This window comes from Malaclemys terrapin, chromosome 2, assembly GCF_027887155.1.
Source record: "Malaclemys terrapin pileata isolate rMalTer1 chromosome 2, rMalTer1.hap1, whole genome shotgun sequence".
NCBI lineage: Eukaryota > Metazoa > Chordata > Testudines > Emydidae > Malaclemys > Malaclemys terrapin.
The window spans coordinates 176955503-176980498 of record NC_071506.1 but is presented as its reverse complement, the minus strand read 5'-3'; the positions used below and the strand labels follow the sequence as shown (position 1 = coordinate 176980498).

The following is a 24996-nucleotide window of genomic DNA, read 5'->3' as shown; positions in this document are numbered from 1 at the left end:
GAGTACACTTTTCAAAAGCACTTCAGTAACATAGGAACCTAAGACCCATTGATTGTAGATCAACGCTAGATATGGCAGAGGTTGACCTCAGTGAGATTCCACATGGGAGCTAGTGGATGCTGTTATCCAGGCCCTAAAACACCAAAAATATCATAGATAAAAAACAAAGAAAATGCAGGCAAAAGTGATGTATGTACACAGCCAGGATATTGTTATGCAGTGTAGTAATCATGTCTATCTTTATGTTGGTACAGCAATGGGACCGCACTCCTGATTGAGGCCTCTGGGTGCTATCATGATGTAACTATTGAATAATTATACCTAAGTATATTAACTCATTAATTACCAGAGGAGTTGCATTATTAGAAATAAAATATATATCCTTCAATTTACTGTACTCTATTAGTGATTGGAAAAAACTGCAGGTGCTGTAGCCTCTTGTCTGTTTTGGTTAAGCATTTGTCCTTGACAGAAGCACTAATTAAAAGCATTATATTTTTACTTAACAAAAGGGGGGGGGCAGAATGGAGAGTTGCAATCATGGTTGCCAACTTCTGCAATGTCCTCTGAATGGGTGAATCCCTGCACCCCGAGGTGCAGGGATCTGTTCTCAAGAAGCTCATTGCAGGCTCATGGTCTTAGCTCCCAATCAGTAAACTCTTGTGCATGTGCTTAACTGTACTCATGTCTGTATTCTTATTGACTTCAAAGGGACTCCTCACAGGAATGAAGTTACTCCCATCAGTGTGAGTACTTGCAGGATCAGGTCCTTAGTGTCAGTGTAGACTGTACTAAAACAGGTCACAGTGAAAACAATGAGGTGGTCCTCCCACTGCTTCCTGACCGTGCATTAGTGTTCTTCTGAAGTTTTCCAGAACCCACTGCTTCTGTGCAATAAGTTATCAGAGACCATTGCAATTGAAACACATTAGAAAAACAATATTATGGCACAGGCCAAAACTGCAGCATTGCAGAAAACAAATCAGCATGTTTGTGCTTAAACTGGTTCTGTCCTCTTGTTTCAATTATGAATTGTTCAGTTCTCTAATGTAAACACAATCAAAAGCACAACAGATCCTGATTAACAAGTGCAATGGAGTATCAGACCCAACATCTCTATTTATGATTAGTGCATCCGTGCAGTATTCCAAGCATGTTTCTAAGAATCAAAGTTATAGTAAAAGGCATCTGCTGAGAAAGACTGTTGTGGTGTCATTTAACTTTGTTCCCAGATAGAAGCCTTCTGACAAAACAGTGACAGTTTCTTGCGTTATTTTCTCATTTGGATGAGAAAAGTTGTCATCCTGACATAACAAGGGTTGTCATGGTTCTAACGACTCGTGGGTGGATCCATCATTCAGTTAATGATGACAAGCAGGGCAAAAATCATGACAGTTATTTCACTGCTCAAGTTGTTCAGCATCCGGTTTGGTTTGTTCAGTATATCAAAAGCCTTAATCCAAAATTTATAATCTTTCTCAAATAATAACCTCTTTCACTTTGTTTGCTTTTAAAATTACAGGATGTTTAAAGACTGAGTTGCCATGCCCTGAGTTCAGGAAATGTTGAGCAACTAGATTCTCTCTTTCTTCTTCTTCTTCTTCTTTTTTGTTTGTTTTGTTCTTGTCAGATAAATCATCATTATTCATTAATGCAAAACCTGGACTTTTGTTTCATATAAGCATGTGTCAGAATTCCAGAGAAAAACACTGCAACGTAAGACAAAACCCTTCTCAGATAACACTTTTATATGATCGGTTTATATTCGTTTTTAGATTAGACCAGCCCAAGGATTATTGGCAGAGAAAAAAAGAGACCAAATTAAAGGAAGAGAGAATTATTTTTAAGACGAGAAAGACCAGTTAAGCATAACCTTTTGTCTGAACTCTAGAGAGCTTTATTACCAATCTATGCAAAGCATAAACTCACATGGGAATCCTGCAAGTAACTCTTACTAATATGAAGTGTTCCTCCCATTGCCATCAATTGGACTACTTGAATGAGTAAAGATTGCAGGATGCAATGCTACTGTAGCAGTGTCAGTCCCGGGATATTAGAGACCAGGTGTGGGAGGTAATATATTTTTCTGGACCAACTTCTGTTGGTGAGAGAGACAAGCTTTTGAGCTTACACAGAGCTCTTCTTCAGTTCTATGTAAGCTCAAAAGCTTGTCTCTCTCACCAACAGAAGTTGGTCCAATAAAAGATAATACCTAAAGTTGCCAACCCTCCCGGATTGCCTGGGAGTCTCCTGGAATCAGGCTCAATCTCCTGCAGGCTACTGAAGCTGATCTGGGAGATTTTAGGCCGCTAAAATCTGGCAGCGCTCCCTACCTGCCCTGGCTCCATGCAGCTCCTCAAAGTGACCGGCATGTCCGGCTCCTAGGCGTAGGGGCAGCCAGAGGGTCTCTGCGTGCTGCCCCCACCCTGAGCACTCACTCCTCAGCTCCCATTGGCTGGGAACTGCAGCCAATGGGAGCTGTGGGGGCAGTGCCCATGGGCAGAGGGAGCACACAAAGCCACCTGGCTGCCCCTGAGCCTAGGAGCTGGACATGCCGGCCATTTCGGGAGCCGCCCGAGGTAAGCACCATCTGGCTGGAGCCCACACCCCTCATCCCCTCCCACACCCCAACCCCAACCCCCTGCCCCAGCCCTGAGCTCCCTCCTGCACCCAAACTCCCGCCCAGAGCCTACACCCCTCATCCCCTCCTGCATCCCAACCCCAGCCCTGAGCCATCTCCCGTACCGAAACTGCTTCCCAGAGTTCACCCCGAACCCCCTCCTGCACTCCAACCCCCTGCCCCAGGCTCAGCCCGGAGCCCTATCCCACACCCTGAACCCCTTGGTCCCACCCCCAAGCCCAGAGCCCACACCCCCTCCTGCACCCCAATTCCCTGCCTCAGCCCAGTGAAAGTGAATGAGGGTAGGGGAGAGCGAGTGATGAAAGGAGGGTGGATGGAGTGGGGGGGGGTGGAGCCTCGGAGAAGGGGCAGGGCTCCAGGGAGGGGCAGGGCAGAGGGTGGGGCAAGGGTGTTCGTGCGATTAGACATTTGGTAACCATAATATTACCTCATCTACCCTGTGTCTCTAAAGACTGCAGGTCCCGACCTATGTTCTTTGGACAAATGCTTGATTTTCACTTGGACATATACTGTTAGGTCCTGTTGCTCAGCTTCACCCTGGAACTATGATACTTTGGGAGTTAATTTAATCTCTTTCTGTGGTGTTAGCATACAGCAAAACAAATAGAATATAAACCATCTGTTAGAGTCTGTTTCGATGAAAAAAGCCTTCAATAATACACATTTTGAAAACTGCCATAAGGAGCAATAAGAAGTATAGACCTATGGGTTGCAAAGTGCAGCAGAGTGTTTGCAGCTCAGCATGTAACAACACAGGCTGTTGTTTAGGAGCCAGGGATATGTTCATCAATAAGGGCATGGAAGCATGAAAAAGTGCTAATGGCAGGTACACAGCTTTAGGTACTCAGATCATCAGTTTTGGTGCTTCCCTGGGTCTGATGTTTAGAACTAGGGTGACCTGGGTCTTTTGTAAACTTGATTTTTTACAATTTAATTGCAAACTCATAGACCTTACAGCATTTTTATTGATTCTACACTGAATGTACATGGTAATTAAGATACTAGGAAGACCTGGAGTCCTTTCCATCAGCTAACCCTTAATATTCAGTTCTATGTCTGAAGCAGTTTACTGTGAGCCTAAACCTGCAGGATGCAGCATTTTCTGGATGGGACCGAGCACCCTCATAGCCCCCTTGAATTTAATGAGAGCAGAGGCCGCTCATTGTCTTGCAAGGCTAGGGTCTTTGTGCTTTAACAGAGATAGGTGAACTAGCTAGGAAACAGACATCCATTTTTTACTAAGATCACACACAGGGGCAGCTCTATGTTTTTTGCCACCCCAAGCACAGTAGTCAGGCGGCCTTCAGTGGCGTTTCCACGGGTGATCTGCCAGTCCCGTGCCTTCAGTGTACCCGACGCCGAATTGCCGCCGAAGCCGCATGACCAGCGGACCTCCCGCAGGCATGCCGCCGAAGGCTGCCTGACTGCCGCCCTCATGGTGACCAGCACACCGCCCCACACGCCTTGCCGCCCCAGGCATGTGCTTGCTTCGCTGGTGTCTGGAGCCGCTCCTGATCAGAGTTAAAACTTCATTTTTTTTTTCCAGAGGTAATTTCTGTTTTAACCAGAGTCAGCGCTCCTGCTCCTCCTTCCTTTTAATGATGCCATTTTGCTTTGATGTCTGAGCGTTTTTTTTTTTTTTATATACGGATTTATTTGTTGCTTACTCCTAGGGTTGCGAATTTTCGTTGGACGTATTCCTGGAGGTTTCATCACATGACATAATATTTAATTTCTTGAGACTCCAGGACAATCCTGGAGGGTTAGCAACCCTATATTACTACTGTACTTTAACTATTTAGTGTCTGGAGCATCTAAGTTGAGAGGGATTCATGAATAACAACTACAACAATAATAATGTTTAATCTGAATATAAATCCTCCTCCATATTCTAGTGCTATTGATATGCTTAAGAGCAATACCACTACTGTAAGCAGATTTGAAATATGTGGTAGTTAAGATTTATAGATACCATATAGTTTTGCATGATTTTAAATCACTAAAAATGGAAGGCACCCACTTCTATAGGCTCCTTTAAAAATCTAATTTTAAATCATAGGACCCATAACTCAAACAAGCAGTTCTTACTCATATGAGTTGTTCCATTACAGTCAACAGAATTACTCACATGAGCAGAAGTTGTCAAATTGGGCCCTTAATCTTGGCATTTTTATAATTTCGTATGACAAGGATGGAAAAAAACATCCAGTTCAAGAAGCCTCGTCACAACAGTATTTATTCTCTTGGAAGAATGGCAGTCTGGATTTCTACTCAGTTCTCAGACTGTGACCAAACTTCAGAGCACAGTGTTTCTGGAGTAGGTTTGTCAGATGGATTTGCTCATCACAAGAATTTCACTGCACACTACTGATGGCTGGTTATAAAGCTGACTTTGTGACACTCTTCTCCAAATCAGTTGGTAAATTAATTCACTGATTTATTGCATGAAATCGGAGAGAAAGTAAGCTAGCTCTTTTTGTCACCCAGCTTTTGATTGTGAAATGTTGCGGCTGCCAATGATGCATGCTTAATCTTGTTTAATGTAATTTAATCCAGAAATAGGTCTGAAGAGAAAATCAGCACTTGTTTCCAAATCATTATTTAGAAGAAAGAAAAAAAATGACATCTTTGTTGAGTTACTAAGACATAAAATCAGTTTAACCAGATCGTTTCCTGCAAAATGATATTTTTTGTACAAAACATATACATTCACCCCTGAGGTGCTAATTTCTAGTCGGGACAGAGCCCATATTGTCTAAAGGGCTGATTTTCTTCTGCCTTGCATCTTCTGCAGTCATTTACATGTGTATAAATGAATTGCAAAGTGGGTGTAAAACACTCCCAGATCAGAATGCTAGCAGTTTACACCCACTCAGCACTTACGTTGCTCCAGTAAAATGAATACACTGGGTACAAGGCAGTGGAGAGTCAGACCTTAAATGTATATTGGAACTGCACACTGGATGCATTGACAGTGAGAATGGTAATGTATTACTATTAGGCATTTTTGAATTGATGTATGTACCAATTTGTCTACTTGCTTTAGGCCTGGTCTACTACTAAAAGTTAGATGCACCTAGCTAGGTGGCTCAGGGCTGTGAAAAATTTCATGCCGGTAGTGCCGTAGCTAGGTTGACCTAACCCCCATGTAGATGTGGCTAGGCTGATGGCTTGGTGGATGGACGGTTGAGCTACCATCTCTCAGAGAGGTGGATTAACTACATTGATGGAAAAACACCTTCTGTCGAAATAGGAAGCATCTACAGTGTAGCAGTAGCTGCACTGATGTAGGGTAGACCTTTCCTTAGAGATGGGCATGATCTGGTTCTGAACTTTTCTAAACCTCATGGGTGCTTTGAAGCAGGATTTTGTTTGGGGTCAGTTGCTAATTGGTTTGAAATTCTATGTTAAATCTGGTGACAGGTTTTAGAGGGGCCGTGTTAGTCTGTATCAGCAAAAACAATGAGGAGTCCTTGTGGCACCTTAGAGACTAACAAATTTATTTGGGCATAAGCTTTCATGGGCTATAACCCACTTCATCAGATGCATGGAGTGAAAAAATACAGTAGGCAGGTATAAATATACAGCACATGAAGAGATGGGTGATGCCTTACCAAGTGGGGGGTCAGTGCTAACAAGGCCAATTCAATTAGGGTGGATGTGGCCCATTCCAAACAGTTGACAAGAAGGCGAGTATCAACAGAAGGAAAATTACTTTTTGTAGTAACCCTGCCACTCCCACAGACCTTGGGAGACACCCCAGTCCTCACTTACAGACAGCCCCCCAAACTGAAGAAAATATTCACCAGTAAGTACACACCACACAATGGAAACACTAACCCAGGAACCAATCCCTCAACAAACCCCATTGGCAACTCTTTCCGCATATCTATTCAAGGGACACCATCATAGGACCTAACCACATCAGCCACACCATCAGGGGCTCGTTCACCTGCACATCTACCAATGTGATATATGCCATCATGTGCCAGCAATGCCCCTCCGCCATGTACATTGGCCAAACCAGACAGTCTCTACGTAAAAGAATAAAGGGACACAAATTGGACATCAGGAATTGTAACATTTAAAAGCCAGTAGGAGAACACTTCAACCTCCCTGGACACTCAATAAAAAGACTTAAAAGTGGCCATTCTTCAACAAAAAAAACTTCAGAAACAGATTTCAACGAGAAATTGCAGAGCTGGAATTAATTTGCAAACTTAACACCATCAAATTAGGCCTGAATAAAGACTGGGAGTGGCTGGGTCATGACAAAAAGTAATTTTCCCTCTGTTGATACTCACACCTTCTTGTCAACTGTTGGGAATGGACCATATCCGCCCTGATTGAACTGGCCTCTTAGCACTGACCTCCCACTTGGTAAGGCAACTCTCATCTTTTCATGTGTTCTATATTTATACCTGCCTACTGTATTTTTCATTCCATGCTTCTGATGAAGAGGGTTATAACCCACAAAAGCTTATGCCCAAATACATTTGTTAGTCTCTAAGGTGCCACAAGGACTCCTCGTTGTTTTTATGTTAAATCTGTACCTGAGCTGTTTTCATTAGGAAGTGTGATGAATATGGGGGAATCAGGCACATGCAGCACAAGGATGTGTTTACTGGTTGCTCATAACTGTATTCATTATTGTTCGACTGATGATCTAAGTGAAGATTAATAATGTTGAAGTTTTTACTGTTGGGAAAAATGTCAGCCAGAGAAATGGATGAAGTGCCAGGTGTCTAGCAGATGAAGAGACCCTTTCTAGAACTTCTGCAAAAAGGCAGCTCACTTGGTGGAACTGTGCTGAAAGCAAGTAACATCCTGGAAAAAGAACCAGAGGAGCCTCTGGAAGGGTGGGTAAATCAGAACATGTAGGTAGTCATCCCGTAGGACCTGACCCAGAAGATTTCTCCTGCTTGATCACATGCATCCTATAGAGTCCCTGAGTTCTGTGAAAAGTAGTATTCAGAGGAAGAAGCGTAGGAAAGATAGGAAGTCTGGCAAGAGACCACCCTGGCTTAACCAGGAGAGCTTCAATGATCTAAAAATCAAAAAAACAGTCCTACAAAAAGTGGAAACTAGGTCAAATTACAAAAGATGAACAAACAAATAACACAAGTATGTAGGGACAAAATTAGAAAGGCCAAGGCACAAAATGAGGTCAAACTAGCTAGAGACATGAAGGGTAACAAGAAAACATTCTACAAATACATTAGAAACAAGAGGAAGACCCAGGACAAGGTAGGTCCGTTACTCAATGAGGAGGGGGAAAACAATAACAGAAAAAGTGGAAATGGCACAGGTGCTTAATGACTTTTGTTTCAGTTTTCACCAAGAAGGTTGGTGGTGATTGGACATCTAACATAATGAATGCCAGTGAAAATAAGGCAGGATCAGAGGCTAAAATAGGGAAAGAACAAGTTAAAAATTACTTAGACAAATTAGATGTCTTCAAGTCACCAGGGCCTGATGAAATGCATCCTAGAATACTGAAGGAGCTGACTGAGGAGATATCTGAGCCATTAGTGATTATCTTTGAAAAGTCATGGAAGATGGGAGAGATTCCAGAAGACTGGAAAAGGACAAGTATAGTGCCAATCTATAAAAAGGGAAATAAGGACAACCTGGGGAATGACAGGCCAGTCAACTTAACTTCTGTACACAGAAAGATAATGGAGCAAATAATTAAACAATCAATTTGTGAACATCTAAAAGATAATAAGGTGATAAGTAACAGTCAGCATGGATTTGTCAAGAACAAATCATGTCAAACCAACCCGATAGCTTTCTTTGACAAGGTAACAAGTCTTGTGGATGGGGGGGGGGGAAGCGGTAGATGTGGTATATATTGATTTTAGTAAAGCTTTTGATACTGTTTTGCATGACCTTCTCATAAACAAACTAGGGAAATGCAATCTAGATGAAGCTACTATAAGGTGGGTGCATAACTTGTTAGAAAACCATACCTAGAGAGTCATGCTGGAAGGGCATAATGAGTGAGGTCCTGCCGAGATCAGTTCTGGGTCCGGTTCTGTTCAATATCTTCATCAATGATTTAGATAACGGCATAGAGAATACACTTATAAAATTTGTGGACGATACCAGTCTGGGAGGATTGCAAGTGCTTTGGAGGATAGGAGTATAATGATTTGGACAAACTGGAGAAATGGTCTGAAGTAAACAGGATGAAATTCAATAAGGACAAATGCAAAGTACTCCATTTAGGAAAGAACAATCAGTTGCACAGATACAAAATGGGAAACGACTGCGTAGGAAGAAGTACTGCGGAAAGGGATCTGGGGTTCATAGTGGACCACAAGCTAAATATGAGTCAACAGTGTAACACTGTTGCACAAAAAAGCAAACATCATTGTGGGATGGAATAGCAGGAGTGTTGTAAGCAAGACACGAGAAGTAATTCTTCCACTTTACTTCGTGCTGATTAGGCCTCAGCTGCAGTACTGTGTCCAGTTCTGAGCGCCACATTTCAGGGAAGATGTGGAAAAACTGGAGAAAGTCCAGAGAAGAGCAACAAAAATGATTAAAGGTGTAGAAAACATGGCTTATGAGGGAAGATTGAAAAAATTGGGTTTGTTTAGTCTGGAAAAGAGAAGTCTGAGAGGGGACATGATAACAGTTTTCAGTTACACAAAAGGTAGTTCTTCTTAACCTCTGAGGCTAGGACAAGAAGCAATGGGCTTAAATTGCCACAAGGGAGGTTTAGGTTGGACATTAGGAAAAACTTTCTAACTGTCACAGTGGTTAAGTACTGGAATAAATTGCCTAGGGAGGTTGTGGAATCTCCATCATTGGAGATTTTTAAGAGCAGGATAGACAAAACACATGTCAGGGATGGTCTAGATAATACTTTAGTCCTGCCAGGAGTGCAGGGGACTGCACTAGATGACCTCTTGAGGTCCCTTCTAGTCCTATGATTCTACGTGTCAAATCCAGAAACTGCTAGATGTTTTGGGACTGAGGAATTTCAGTACAAGAGAAGATTTGAAATACTATCTTGATTCTTAATGGATGATCTTGCATCTTCTGGATTGCCTTTTTCTTCTGCTTGGTGCACCTTGTGAACTGGAAGATTCAAGAATTGAATTTCAATAGGCCACATATGCATACCTGATAGAGTAATCAAGCAAGATAGTGTCCAAGATTCAGTGATTCAGCCAAGCCCTGGAGTCTTCCCCTATAAGGGGCATATTGCCATGGACCCATGTATCTTCAGGCAGAAGCATTCACTCTCCCTGGCCACTCATTTGCCTGCATTCATACCCAAATACAATTTGGGCTCATATATAGGATATTTAAAATGCCATCCAGCATAGGAATGGAAAGTACAAAAAGGAAAACAGAAATAAATCATCTGTGACATCATAGATAACTTAATCAGAGCTTCCTCTCATGGGTACTGAAGCAGGCATATGTAATCCAATATGCATCTCTAGCCATTCTTCAGGATAATAATTATGCAACAGATTGTAGCTGACAAAGCAAAGGTGCATGGTGTGGGGGTGAGAAACAGGGCATATAAAGCTCCCCTGCCATTCTGCACTCCTGCAGAGGGACCAACCAACATAATGACAGGGGAAACTAGAACTGTGATAAACTAGTGGTAGTGGCAACTCTAGCTTGAACTTTGGGTAGGAAGGATGGTGTAGTACATAAGACTCAGTGATTCAAGAAACCTGTGTTCCATTTTTGGCTCTAACCCAGGGGTGAGCAAACTTTTTGGGTCGAGGGAAACATCTAGGTGGGGAAATTGTATGCAGGGTCAGGGTCGGGGGTTGGGATGCGGGAGGGAGTAAGGGGTGTAGGAGGGGGTGCGGTGTACAGGAAGGGGCTCAGGGCAAGGGATTGGGGCAGGGGTGTGTGTGGGAAGTATGAGGGGGCTCAGGGAAGGGGCTTGGGGTGCAGAGTGCAGGAGGGGGCTCAGGGCAGGAGTGTGGGATGCAGCAGGGGGCTCAGGGCAGGGAGTTGGGGTTCAGGAGGGGTGCGCGGTGCAGGCAGGAGACTTAAGGCAGGGAGTTGGGGGGGCAGGGTGCAGGAGGGGTTCGGGCTTCGGGGTGGCAGTGGCGTGCATCGGGGCCAGGGCAGGCTCCCTGCATGCCTGCCCTGTCCCCAGCCCCAGCCCCACGCCACTCCAGGAAGTGCTGCGGCCCCTGAGGGAGTGGGGGCGGAGGGCTCCGCGTGCACTGCCTTTGCCACGCCTCCAGGTACCTCCCCCGAAGCTCCCATTGGCTAATGGGAGCTGTGGGGGGCGGTGCCTGGAGGCAAGGGCCTGGGGGCCACAGGGACGTTGGACTGGCCACTGCTGAAAGCGGTGCGGGGCCCAGGGCACCACAGGGGGCAATCCTGCGGGCCTGATCTAAAGCCCCGAGGGGCCAGATCCAGCCCGCAGGCTGTAGTTTGCCCACCCCTGCTCTAACCTCAGACTTCTTCTGTGACCTTGGGCAAGTCACTTAATCTTGCCTTGGAAAAGAGGGATAACAGTACTTCCTAAGCTCATAGGGCTGTTGCGAGGATAAAATTCCATTCATGCACGTGAGGTGCTTATATATGACAGCGATGTGGGCCATATGAATACTTTGATAGACTCCCCAGAGGGGACAGGAAGGAACAGGCAGGGTGATAGTAAGACGGAGCCATGCTCATACTCTCGTTGGCCAATGGAAGTGGGCTGGAGGGTTGAAATTGGATACTGCACACTTTGTAAGGGTAGCAGAGCTGCTTCTCCACTGTCCCAGGAGGAATTCCAGCAGAGCCTGCTGCTAGTGGCGATTCTTGCTGATGCCCCATGGTTTCTTCTCACATTCCCTCGCCCCCTCCTCAGTGGAATCAGTGTCTTAGAACCTCACTCTGGTTCTGTATCTACATATTTTTGCTTTAATGTTCTCCCTTAGATGCTTTCATTTTAAGAGCTGCATGAGTTTCTTTCCTTTATCTCCATCACAGTTTCCCTAGCAACACAAAGCATACAAGGACACTCAAAAGAAGTGATGTCAGACAGCCTCCTCAGCATAGGAATTGATGGAGCTTTGTAAGCATAACCCTTTCTTACTAGCAGTTCAATAGTAGGAGATTTCAAACACACCTGCTAGGATGCTTTTTGCTCCCCACAGAGCTGAGCTATTACAAAGAACAATCCCACCTGATCCCTGCCACCCAACTTGCTCAGCGAGCAAGAGACCTGAATTCGCCTGCCAAGGATGCTTGTTACCACATGCAATCTAATCCCTCTACACAAGCACAGCATATCTCTGGCCTGCATGCTAGGTCAATGAACACAGAGTATCCTGTTGGGAGAAATGACTTTTGACGTCTAATACCACATAACTAACTTCCATTAAATGTAAGCAGGGACACATATTGTAATGGCCTATCTTATCAGTCTGAGATAACAACACATCATTATAATGACAACTCACTCTGGCTTACTGCACCACAAACAGGTCTCTCCCAATAGTACAGGAGATAACGCAAATCACCACTGTGGCAAGGGTGCCTCTTACAAGATGTCTGCAGCACAAACTGATGAGAACCAAAGAAATTAGTGGAGTTTTAAAAAGAGTCATTGCAACAATGTTTTTCTCCTTGTAATCCTGTTTGCATTCTACACCACTGGTCTATCAGCTGCCCCTGGTTTCCTGAAGTCTTAACAGCTAAATCAATAATGAAAATCAATAGCAAGCAATCACCCCGGTAATTTTTAGGTAACTGTTGGGAACATGGCCAAAAATCCCATTAGGCATGTTATTAATATTTTTCTTTCCTTGAGTCATCGCATTTAATGTAATGAGTGGATATGTTCCAAAAAGCATTAGGATAAGTAATTCAGAGTCTTTTGACTATCTTGTACAGACATATTCTTTGTTGGAATTAAAAAGTGTTTGTTCCCCGCTCCTCCAATAATATTTTAGAAGAAAAATATACAGTACATACTGTCAACTTATCCATCTACACAATGATAGTTTTACATGATATCTAAAAACACAGGTGGATCAGAAATAAATAGATATTTATTTATAAACTGAAAAGATCTCGATTAAGTTGCTTTGTCTAAAAAATAAACCCATCTGTGCAGATAAGATAATGTAAAAAGGACACCTTTTTGCTGCTTACTATCAACCCACTAGCATCTCTAAGGACATTGATTATGAATTTTATGATAAGTACAGTTATGTCGGTAGGCTGACCAAAATCCCTTCAGTGATTTTGACAAATGGATCTGGCAACTCCTTTCCATTTTTGGGAAATGCAGTAGGGTTTTCATAGTTATAAGCTGCTCTTCTAAGAGCACAGACATCTACTAGTCTGGAGTAGGACTGGCACACTACTGAGAAAGTCACTTTAGGTGTCTTGCAACTACAGTTGTTCCTAAAGAAATCTACTTATCTTAGGTTGTTCCATGGTAGCTATATCTATGCACCTCACCATCTTTAACACACTTACCCTCACTATACTCCTGTGAGGTAGGGAAGTACAATTGTCCCAGTTTTACAGATGGGGAAGAGAAGAACGGAGATACTCATGTTTACGTCTACAATGCAGCTGGGAGCAATTCTCCCAGACTCACGCTAGCCAGACTGAAGCTAGCACGTTAAAACCAGCAGTGTAGACCTGGGGTGGCGGGGGTGCGGGGGAGGATGGAGGGGCGAGAGCCTGAGCTGCCACCCAAGCTACAATGGCCACACTGATATTTTTAGCATGCTAGCTCAAGCTCTGCTAGCACAAGCTTGCATACCTGTGCGGCACTGTGGCATATCCTACATGATTTGCTCCAGGTCATACAGGATGTTTGTGATACACCAAGGAATTGAACCAGTTTTCCAAGTCCCAGGCTAGTGCCCTAACCCCAGGACAATTTTTCTTTTCTTATTAACACCTTATTAAAATAGTGCTAAAGGAAAACAAAATGTGCAAAATAGAAAGGACAGGAAATAATGGAGCCAGTGACAAGGAAAGAACAGGAGTACTTGTGGTATCTTAGAGACTAACAAATTTATTAGAGCATAAGCTTTCGTGGGCTACAGCCCACTTCTTCGGATGCATATAGAGTGGAACATATATTGAGGAGATACATATATACGCACATACAGAGAGCATGAACAGGTGGGAGTTGTCTTACCAACTCTGAGAAGCCAATTAAGTAAGAGGAAAAAAAATCTTTTGAAGTGATAATAAAGCTAGCCCAGTACAGACAGGTTGATAAGAAGTGTGAGAATACTTACAAGGGGAGATAGATTCAATGTTTGTAATGGTTTGAAAGTGACAAGGAAGGCTACTGTGTATTAGGGAATGTTTCCCAGGATGGTCCTGAGCATTTGGTTTGATTACACCAACTATGTGGTATTTTTCCCACCTAGACTCACAAAGCTCTGCCAGTGCTGGTCCCAAGCCCGGATCAAAAAGGAGGCGGGTTGGTCGATGGGGTGGCTTCCCGTTCTAGCTACAGGAACTACATACATAAACCAAAACTCACAGCCGGAGGAGGATGGACAGCGTTCAGATGCGCATATGACAGTGGATGCTCAAATCCATCGGGAAGTCACCCACTCGATGGTCCAAATTCTGACGGCCAGAAAGAGTACATCCATAGCTACCTGGAATGTATGAACTCTAAATAGTGCAGGAAAATTAGCACAGGTAATCAAAGAAATGGATAGATATAAAATTGACATCCTAGGACTTTGTTAGAGTGGAAAGTTAGATGGAAAGATCAAGGTCTAATAACATCTGGAGAAAAAACAATGTTATATTCAGGGGGAACCAAACATGAGAGGTGTAGGAATCATCATGAATAGCGCCGCAAAGAAATCACTTATGAATTGGCAGCCAATATCAGATAAGATACTGGCAGCTAGATTCCACTCTCGGCACATTAAGTGCACTATAGTCCAGGCATATGCTTCAACAAATGATGCAGATGAACAGGACAAAGGGATTCTATACAGAATTGAATGATATAATGAAAGAAATACCAAACCACGATCTTGTCCTGGTTATGGGAGATTTTAATGCCGAGATCAGAAATGAAAGAAGAGGTCGGGAAACAGTCATCTACAATTCTTTCTTCCAACATAAAAATATACACAAAAAGACATAGATTTCACCAGATGGCCGTACGCAAAATGAGATAGACTATATCTGTGTTAGTTAGAGGTGGAAAACATCAGTGTTCGACACAAGAATATTCAGAGGAGCAGATATAGGGAGCGATCACTATTTGCTGAAAGCAAACATCAAATTAAAGTTTAAAGCACTTAAAAAGAAAGAACACAGACTCAGATTATTCAATACACAGAAACTACAAGATTGCAGGATGCAAAAAGAGTACCAGATTGAGGTCAAGAATAGGTTTGAGGCCCTTAAAGATCTTGAAGAAAACGAAGTGGAAAAATACTGGGATCTTTTCAAAACAGCTATGCTAGAAGCAGCTGAAAAGATAATTGGTAGAAAGAGAGGAAGCAATAAAGAACCGTGGATCTCAGAAGAAACATGGAAAATTATAGACAAAAGAAGAAAACAAAAGGCTCGAGTACTACAACATGCGAATGAAGAAACAAAACAAACTTACAGGAACTTTGACAAAGCAGTAAAGAAATAATGCAAAAAAGATAAGCAAAATTGTATAGAAAGTTAGGCTAGTGAAGCTGAAGAAGCAGGGGAAAGAAACGATACAAGAACAGTCTACACTAGCGGTCTCGAAACTTTTTTGATCGCACACCCCTATCAGTAAAAATTTTTTGAGCACGCACCCCCAATATATGTATATTTATTTATGTATAAATTATATACATGTACTACTGTACTAATATATTATGTACATTATGGAGATATCCTATCTCCTAGAACTGGAAGGGACCTTGAAAGGTCATCGAGTCCAGCCCTCTGCCTTCACTAGCAGGACCAAGTACTGATTTCTGCCCCAGATCCCTAAGTGGCCCCCTCAAGGATTGAACTCACAACCCTGGGTTTAGAAGGCCAATAGAAATTAAAAAAGGATGAGATAAAGATGAAATAAACAGTATTTTTAATATTTTATTGTATTTTATTTATTAATGATACAAAAAACCTTTTTGCTCTCACAAAAAAAAAATATTTTTAGTGAGAGCAATGTGATTGAATATGCTTCATTATTTCTGAAAATCTTGGTTTAACACTTTGTGATACAGCGATTCGAAGGTCTGGATTAGGGTTAGAGTGCTGGAGGGGGCTCAGGGTGGGGTGCGGGGTCTGGGAGGGAGTTAGGGTGCTGGAGGGCGCTCAGGGTGGGGGTGCGGGAGGAGGCTCAGGGCTGGGGCAGGCAGGAGGTGCAGAGCACTTACCTGGGGCTGCTCCTGTTTGGTGCAGCAACAGAGGGTCCTGTGGCACCTTTAAGACTAACAGAAGTATTGGGAGCATAAGCTTTCGTGGGTAAGAACCTCACTTCTTCAGATGCAAGTGAGGTTCTTACCCACGAAAGCTTATGCTCCCAATACTTCTGTTAGTCTCAAAGGTGCCACAGGACCCTCCGTTGCTTTTTACAGATTCAGACTAACACGGCTACCCCTCTGATGTTTGGTGCAGGTGGCTCTGCGCAGCACCGCCCCCATGGCCACCATTCTGGGAGCTGCCCCCCCGGCAGGGCCACCAGGAACGCTGGGGCTTTAGGGGCTGCAGGGCCCTGGGCTAAGGGGGCCCTGGGGCCCTGGCCTGCAGCTCTAAAGCCCCTTTCGGAATGCAGACCTGTGAGCACAGGCCGGAGGACTCAGGAGGAGCAGGGGCAGCAGTGCAGCCAGCGGCTGGATAGAAGTGGTGCTTTCCCCTTCAAAGCGCCATTTCTCTCCAGCCGGCTTTGCAGGGGAAAGCGCTGCTTCTTTATGGCCGCTGGCTGTGCGGCTGCCCCTGCTCTTCCACGGACCAGAGGACTCAGGGCCACATTCTGAAAGGGGATTTAGAGCTGCAGGCCAGAGCCCCGGGGCCCCCTTAGCCCAGGGCGTTGTAGCCCCTAAATCCCCTGGGTTCCGGGTGGCCCTGCCTGCGGAGGCGTGGGGGGGGACACACGACAGCTTCCCCGCTCGCTCGTTCCCTCCCTCCTCCAGCCGCCCTTTCCCCCCCCGGCGGTGCTCCTCCTACCGCGCCCCCCCAAGGGATTGTCTTGCGCACCCCCTGGGGTGCGTGCACCCCTCTTTGGAGACCACTGGTCTACACGCTCCTGAAACAGTTAACACGATATGGATCAAGATTAAGAAGTGTCCCAGTGAAAGGGAAACAAGGAGAAATTTTGAAAACACAGGAGGAACAAGAAAATAAATGGGTGGAACACTTCAAAGAAGTGCTAAACCAGCTAGAACCAATTACAAGGCTGGAATTTAAAAATGATAAACCATTTGACCTAGATATTGATGACCTGGTTTAGACTGCATTCATCCTGAGATGCTTAAATATGGAGGTGAAGATGTGGAATCAGTCATCTGTTCACTGTGCAACAAAATATGGATGGAGGAGAAAGTGCCGGAAGAATGGATCCTTGGTATCATAATCAAGTTACCAAAGATAGGTGATTTAAACAATTGTTCAAATTGGAGGGGAGTAGCTCGTCTATCTGTCACAGGAAAAGTATTAGCAGCAGTCCTCCTGAACAGAATGAAAAGAAAGATGGATACCATCCTATGTGAACGACAATCTGGGTTTACACAAGGGAGATCGTGCATAGATGCTATTTTCATCCTGAGAGATTATTGAGAACACAATTGAATTCCAAGGCAGTCTTGCCATCAATTTTGTGGTCTTTCAAAAGGCATTAGATAGTGTAAACAGAGAAAAAATGTGGAAAATTGTGGAACAATATGGAATTCCAAGAAATTAACATTGTGAAGGCATTCTACACCAACTCAAAATGCTGCATTAAAATGGAAAATGGATTGAGTAAGCCATTCAGCATCAAGACAGGTATAAGGCAGGGGTGCATCCTGTCTCCGTTTTTGTTTATGCTAGTCATTGACTATGGATTAAAACAATGTGACAGTGATACATATGGCCTAAAATGGAACAATTCAAAACTATACTACCTAAACTTTGCTGAAGACATCACTCTTATCAATGAAGATGCCAACAGACTACAAAAATGCACAAACCAAGTAATGGAGAAGATAGGTTTGAGATACAATGCAAAGAAATATAATGTCATGTTAATGGGGAATATAGGGACCGAAATCAAAATTGAAGAAGAGTAACTGGAGAAGGTGGACTATTTTACATATCTTGGAAGTACCATCAGTGAAGATGGTACTAGTTCCAAGGAAATAAGAAGAAGAATTGGGAAGGCAAATGCTGCATTTGGAAGACTCAAAAACATCTGGCAACTCAAAAATATCTCCCTCAAGACAAAACTGAATGTGTACAAATCAACTGTTATCGCCATCACAACATATAGCAGTGAGACATGGCAACTTACCAAGAAAGACACGCAAAAGCTGGATGCATTTCATCACAAATGTCTGAGAAGAATATTGGGAATAACATATAGAGATAGAAAGACGAATGAAGAAGTCAGAAAAATTACTGGACAAGGCACCCTCTCACAAATAATCTACTAAAGAAGACATCAGTGGCTGGGACGTGCTGAGAAAGGAAAAAGAATGCTTACCAAATACCGCCCTTGAATAGAAGCAGAAAACGCAAGAAGAAAGAGAAGATGACCACGAATAATATGGAAACAAACAGTTCTGAACGACATCAAGCCCCTCAAAATGAAATGGGGAGATTTGGAGAGAAGGGCAGTTGACAGGCAAGGATGGCAAATGTGGGTAGCCCAATGTGCAGCAAAGCACGGGATGGACTAAAGTCTAAGTAAGATTTACAAACCCCTCACCATTCTATCCACATTTACTGTCATATCCAAGTAATCTAAAAATGTGAAAAAAATCACAACTTCGCATTATTGATAAATCTCTCCTTACCCCACCAACACCTCTCTCCTGTGATAGGGTTTCTTGCTGTTTCCCCATTCCTTCCTTTTACCTCATCCCTTAATCTGGGGCTTCCATTTCGTTCCTATCTCTCACCTTGCCCTGTCCTTTTCCCACACCCTCCCTAGAAGGGAGGGTAACTCCAGATCAGATTTAAGCCGCTGAGCAGCATGGAGAGGAAGGAGCTGCCAACTGGGGAGCTGTAGAAGAAAGTTGAGCTGTTGATCAACTGAAAGACACTGGGTGCCCTTCTGAAGTGCCATCCTAGGAAACTACATGGCCTATCTATAGAGCAGGGCCAGCCCTGATATTTTCATTATATTCTGTAAGGGAAAATATGTAGATAGGAAAATACAATCCCATATCACAAAGCCATCCATCATCCAAAGTCTCATTGTTAAAACAAGAAGCAGAGGAGCAGACAAAGAGAAAATGGCATAGTATGGAAAATGAGTTCAACACAAACAGGTGGGAGGCTACAGCACATAGCACATAATGACAAAGGGTGGGATTTTCCAAAACACCTAAGTGAGTTAGGAGCACAAGTCCCATTGGAAGTCCCCCTAACACTTTAGAATGATAGAAATTAGAGATGGAAAAGATCCAATAGGATAGGGGTCTATCCTCTACCAGTACAGGTCAATGGGGGCAAATGCCATGGTATATAAGGTAGGAGTGTAACTGGTTGAAAGACTGTACTCAAAGAGTAGGTATGAATGGTTTGCTGTCAAACTGTGAGGATGTATCTAGTAGGGTCTCTCAGGGATCAATCCTGGAGTTGGTACTATTCAATACTTTCATTAATGACTTAGATAATGGAGTGGAGAGCACACATAAAATCTGAGGATGACACTCAACTGGGAAGTGTTGCAAGCACTTCGGAGAACAGAATTAGATTTCAAAGTGACCCTGATGAATTAGATAATTGGTCTGAAGTAAACAAGATGAAATTCAATAAAGACAAGTGCAAAGTATTACCTTTAGGAAGGAAAAATCAAATGCACGACTACAAAATGGAGAATAAGTGGCTAGATGGTGATGCTGTTGAAATCGTTCTGGGGACAACAGTGGATCACAAATTAAATAGAAGTCAACATAAATCATATTGAGGCGTATGAACAGGAATATCATATGTTAGACACGGCAGGTAATTGTCCTGCTCTACTCAGCAATGGTGAGGTCCCAGCTGGAGTACTATGTCTAGCTCTGGGCACCGCACTTTAGGAAAGATGTGGATAAATTGGTGAGAAAGTCCAGAGGAAAGCAACACATCTTTAAAAGGTTTAGAAAACCTGACTTCTGAGGAAAGGTTAAAAAAACTGGGCTGGTTTAGTCTTGGAAAAAAAGAGGACTGAGGTTGGGGCGGGGGGGGGGGGGGGGGAGGGAGGAGGGAGCACGACCTGATAACAGTTTTCAAATATGTTGAAGGCTGTTATAAAGAGGACGGTGATCAATTGTTCTCTATGCCCACTGAAGAGAGCACTAGTAGTAATGGGTTTAATTTGCAGCGAGGGAGATTGTGAGGGAGATCTTAGGAAAAAATTTCTAATTCTAAGGATAGTTAAGTGCTGGACTAGGCTTCCAAGGGAGACTGTGGAATCCCCATCATTGGAGGTTTTTAAGGACATACTAACACCTGTCAGTGGTGGTCTAGGTTTACTTAGTTCTGCCTCAGCACAGGGGGGTGGACTTGATGACCTCTTGAGGTCCCTTCCAGCCCTACATTTCTATGATTCTATGAAAAGCCATAATGTAAATTGCATTTTAAATTTGGGCTGCTTGTACATATCCTGAGAGGTATCTGTTGAGAAGCTGTGCTATGGAGACAGCACTGAAAGACTAGGCCTTTCCCTACAGCCCACCCTGCCAGGGCTTTTCTCTGCTGCCTCCCCCCTTGCAGGGCCTTTCCCTGCCGTGGAGTCTTTCCTTGCAGCAAGGAAAGGCTCTAGCAGTAAGGAGCTGGAGGAGCCCTTCCCCCACTGCCTCCCTCCTGCCAGAGCCTTTCCCAAATGCTGGAGTCTTTTCCTGTGCTAATGGAAGGCTCCAGCAGCGGGACGCTATATGGCTAAAAATAACAGTGTAGACAGGAAGGTACAACTTGCGCGAGTACTAGACTTGCCTAAGCCATACCTCACTATCTACACTGTGATTTATACTTGTGCTAGGGGAACTACTTGAGTATGTACTCTACACGCTGCCAGAAAAAGCATGCAGTGTAAATGTAACCTGATTGCCACAGCTGACCACAATCTATTTGACTAGTGTTCTCGGTAATCTTAAGAGAGGTGGGGAGGGCAAAACTCACTGACATGTAAAGCTATAGTCAGGCGCCTTGTGAGGAGAACTGAAATGTTTGCATTTCCTATTTTTTTGCAGGGGCCTCCTGTTTTAGCAGTTTGTCTATCAACCCTGAATGTGATATGGCAGGGCTATGGGTAGGAAAACTGGAGCTGCGAATGAACCCTTGTTTGCTGTCTTCCTGGCAGGATCACTAGCAGGCATGGCAAGACATTGAAGAAACTTTTGCAGGTGAGGCAATCAAGGAGGACTACCTTCTCTTTTGCTTTAGGCTATAGGCAAAGGAGGTAGAGTAGAGAAGTTGAAAGGAACCTGCTAATCCTCTGCTGAACTGATGGTCATTTTTCAAAGGTAGCTATGAGGTAAAAAAAAGCTTAAGGCACAAACAATTAGGGTGGAAAAAAGAAAGGCAAAGAGTTCTCTCAGAACTCCACAGAATGGAAGCAAGTAAAGTTTCAGAGAGAGAAGTTTCAGAGGGGCAGCCGTGTTAGTCTGTTTCAGCAAAAACAATGAGGAGTCTTGTGGCACCTTAAAGACTAACAAATTTATTAGAGCATAAGCTTTCATGGGCTATGACCCACTTCTTCAGATGTCTGGAGTGAAAATTACAGTAGGCAGGCATAAATATACAGCACAAGAAAAATGGGAGTTGCCTACAAGGAATAGCTGGGGAATAGCTATGCCAAAAATCTGGCTGACCTGCTCTGGCTGTTACCTCCTCTTCACCATACTAGCTAGCTGTGACAAGTGTTTAACTTGTAATGATATGAGGTGCCGGGCTCAAGCAATTTTTTTACATTCATAACCAATGCACGAAGTCCAGAGGTGCCAGGGCTATGAACTGCCAAGCCTAGAGGTGCCGGGGCTCAGCCTGGCAAGCCCTGGCACTAATTAAGCATTGTCTGTGACCAAATACAAGACTAAGTTATGGAAGAGAGGCAGGTATTGGAGCTGTACCCCTTATGAAAATATGTAAAGCAAAAAAGATACTGTTTCTTTAACTGAATATATTGCCACATTAAAGCAGCAAGGAAAGCAAAAGTGTACAAATAATAATAGCACAACAGACATCTTACAAAAAGCCTGTATATTTTTCTGATCTTGGAGTGGAAGAGGTAAAACAGATTTGATCTAATCTCACATGAATCAGGGTGTAGGGGGGGTGTTAGTTTTTGTTCTGTTTTCTGTCACTTTATTGTCTTTGTTTTTTAAATTTCCAAACAATTTTGCTTTCTTACAGCTGTTCCATCTCCTCTTCCTGTTGCACGTAGAAGATGCTGGAACCTTAAAAGTTGCACACCTCTGGAATTATTTAGAAGTGTCAAACAACAAATAATTATAATGATGACTAAGAATGCAAGTTGTAGTCCACTCATTACCAACGCTTGTAGTCCAACACTTACCATTTGAGAGAGTGGAGGGCTTGAGTATTTGTAATGAGATATGAATGTGATCACACATTTGAATACAATACAAATGACAACTATTCATCATTGTTAAGGATCCAATGTTTGTTTCATGTGTTGATGAGTCTGTACTATCAGTCCAGGTCTTAATGAACAGGTGACCTCACTTTTGTGACATCACAAAAAGCACAACCACATCTGGTGTTAATTGGTACCCTTCCTGGCAGTCTCAGTAGAGAAGCAAAGGATTGCTACAGAGCTACTTCGGTAAAGCAGTGTTGAGAAGCCAGCATTGTTACTTCCCATATTGTACCACCACTCTAGATAAACAGAGGTCTTCAGTCTCCAGCACTGTTACTCTGATACCTTTCACAAGCACCACATGTGCTAAAGATTTATATGTTACTGTGAATATCAATAGTGAAAACTTGTAATGCCTGTGTTTTAGTTAGTAGAATCCATAAGGTATTCCATAAAGAGGCAATCACCATACTGCTTGATATATGCTGAAAAAGCCAGACAACTTGTGAGTCGAATGCAGGTGTCTCTTCGGTTCATTACTATAGTTGGTTACAAATGGTAGTGTACAGACAGCTTTACTGAGAGGAAGCATTTTCAGGAGAAGGAATAGGAGCCCTAAGGGCATCTCAAAGAAGAAGACTATTATTTAGTATAGTTTAAGAGCAAGAAGATTATTGAGACTGCAAAATCACAGTAGCCAGGCCCTAGCTCAGAAAGCAAGTTTACACGGAAAGATTGGGATGTTAGCAAAACCTTGTGAGTGACTACTGTATTTGGAGTCTCCAAATCCTTTTGTTTAAATCATTTTAACTGGCAGCAGTGTGCTGAATGGATTCCAGTGATTAAGCTGCCCATTAAATTGATAACATACATTTAATATTCAGATCAGGTTTCTTCAATAAACAATATTTGAAAATAGTGACAACCTTCATTAAATGCAAAGATATATTTAGATAAAAGTGGGATAACAGCACAACTTTTCATAATTATTTCACATCCAGCTCATAACTTCTAAACCTTCAAGTATTATAAATCATACCTATTGGGACAGTAAGCTGTCAAAAACATTGTCACCCTTCAGAGATGCAATCATGACAAAGTCTCATTTGCGCGTTAGGCTTCAAGGGGATTCATTTATTTGATCTTCAACATTTGAATGAAGTGTTTACTCAAGGATCAATCTGCAGCCCATGGCTATTCCCTCACTGAATAAATGACCCCGTGTGTGTAATTCAAGTGTGTTTGTGTTTAGTAACATGATCTTGTTAACTGTGGATGATAATACTCTGACAATAGTTAGGAAAGGACTTTAACATTAGTAACAGGCTAAGAATTGCTTCCCTTCAAAATTCTGCATAGACAAAAGACATGATTTTCCTTGCTTTCATGTTGCAGTAGCAGTGTTAAATGTCACATATTTGATTGCATGCCTTTCAAATCTTAAATATCTTGGACTTATTTCAGAGTTTTGAATATTGAGTAAATTATGTAAATCTGAAGGATTAACTGTAAGCTTGGTATCCGCCAAAGAGACTGTCATTTTTACTTTTAAAGTCTTTCTGACCAAACGCAAATGTTACAAATAAAATTCTTGCAAGCCTCACCATAAAATTCTCTGTAGAATGAGTCATTCAGCTCAGATACCATGGCAATGGGCACAGAAGAAATACCAGATAGACAGAAGAAATTATCTGAATGATTGGTTATGAATACATTATTTACAGAAGGAGCATCAGCAGTAATAAAATCAGACATTTAGGAATTTGTCTATTTGACTAAATTAACTGGAGCACAATCTGAGTAATTAATTAGTAGTTAGGTGTCTACTAGTAGATAGATACTTTTCGGAAGTATTATTCTCCTCAAATAGAAATGTTGTCCCATTTTCCCTTAATTAAGTGATCCCAAGACCAGTGCCTTAGCTAACTGGCCTCTGAATCTGGTTTTTTCCTAAACAAGTGGATGAAGTTTACACCAAGGCTGATATATGTTGTATACCAAGCAGTGAATCCTAAAATCAAAGACAAACTTAGCAGCTTTCAAATTAGCAGGTCACAAACATGACTACGCTAAAGTAAACATATTTCATTTCCATACGTAGAAACCAAACTATTGGATTTTGCTCTGATTTGAATAGACCTGCCTGTAGGCAGACATATATAAAAACAGTGCTGTAGATATAAAGCAAATGAGATTACACTGATAGTTGGATGTAGCTTTCTCAGCACTGTATACACACCTTCTGTCAAATCAAACTTTTCTAATCTTCCACCTAGTATACTAGATCTGTGAAGAATGTGACTACATATAAAAGCCAAATGTGGTTCATATATATTCCTTATATGGACTTGTCAAGACTGGATCCCCACTTTGAACTTTAGGGTACAAATGTAGGGGCCTGCATGAAAACTTTTAAGCTTAACTACCAGCTTAGCTTTGGTTCCGCTGCCACCATCAATTTTTCCTCCCTGGGAAGCCTTGAAAAACCTTCACCAATTCCCTGGTGAATACAGATCCAAACCCCTTGGATTTTAAAACAAGGAGAAATTAACCATCCCCCCTCCTTCCTCCCACCAATTGCTGGTGAATCAAGATCCAAACCCCTTGGATCTTAAAACAAGGAAAAATCAATCAGGTTCTAAAAAGAAAGCTTTTAATTAAAGAA

The 24996-nt window shown here is 42.8% G+C and overlaps 1 protein-coding gene across 2 annotated transcripts in view; it reads right to left on the bottom strand.

The window, feature by feature from the left end:
• Positions 1–24996, bottom strand: part of MOCOS (molybdenum cofactor sulfurase) — a 363943-nt gene that overhangs the window by 55792 nt on the left and 283155 nt on the right. The gene's annotated exons all lie outside the window — the stretch shown is intronic.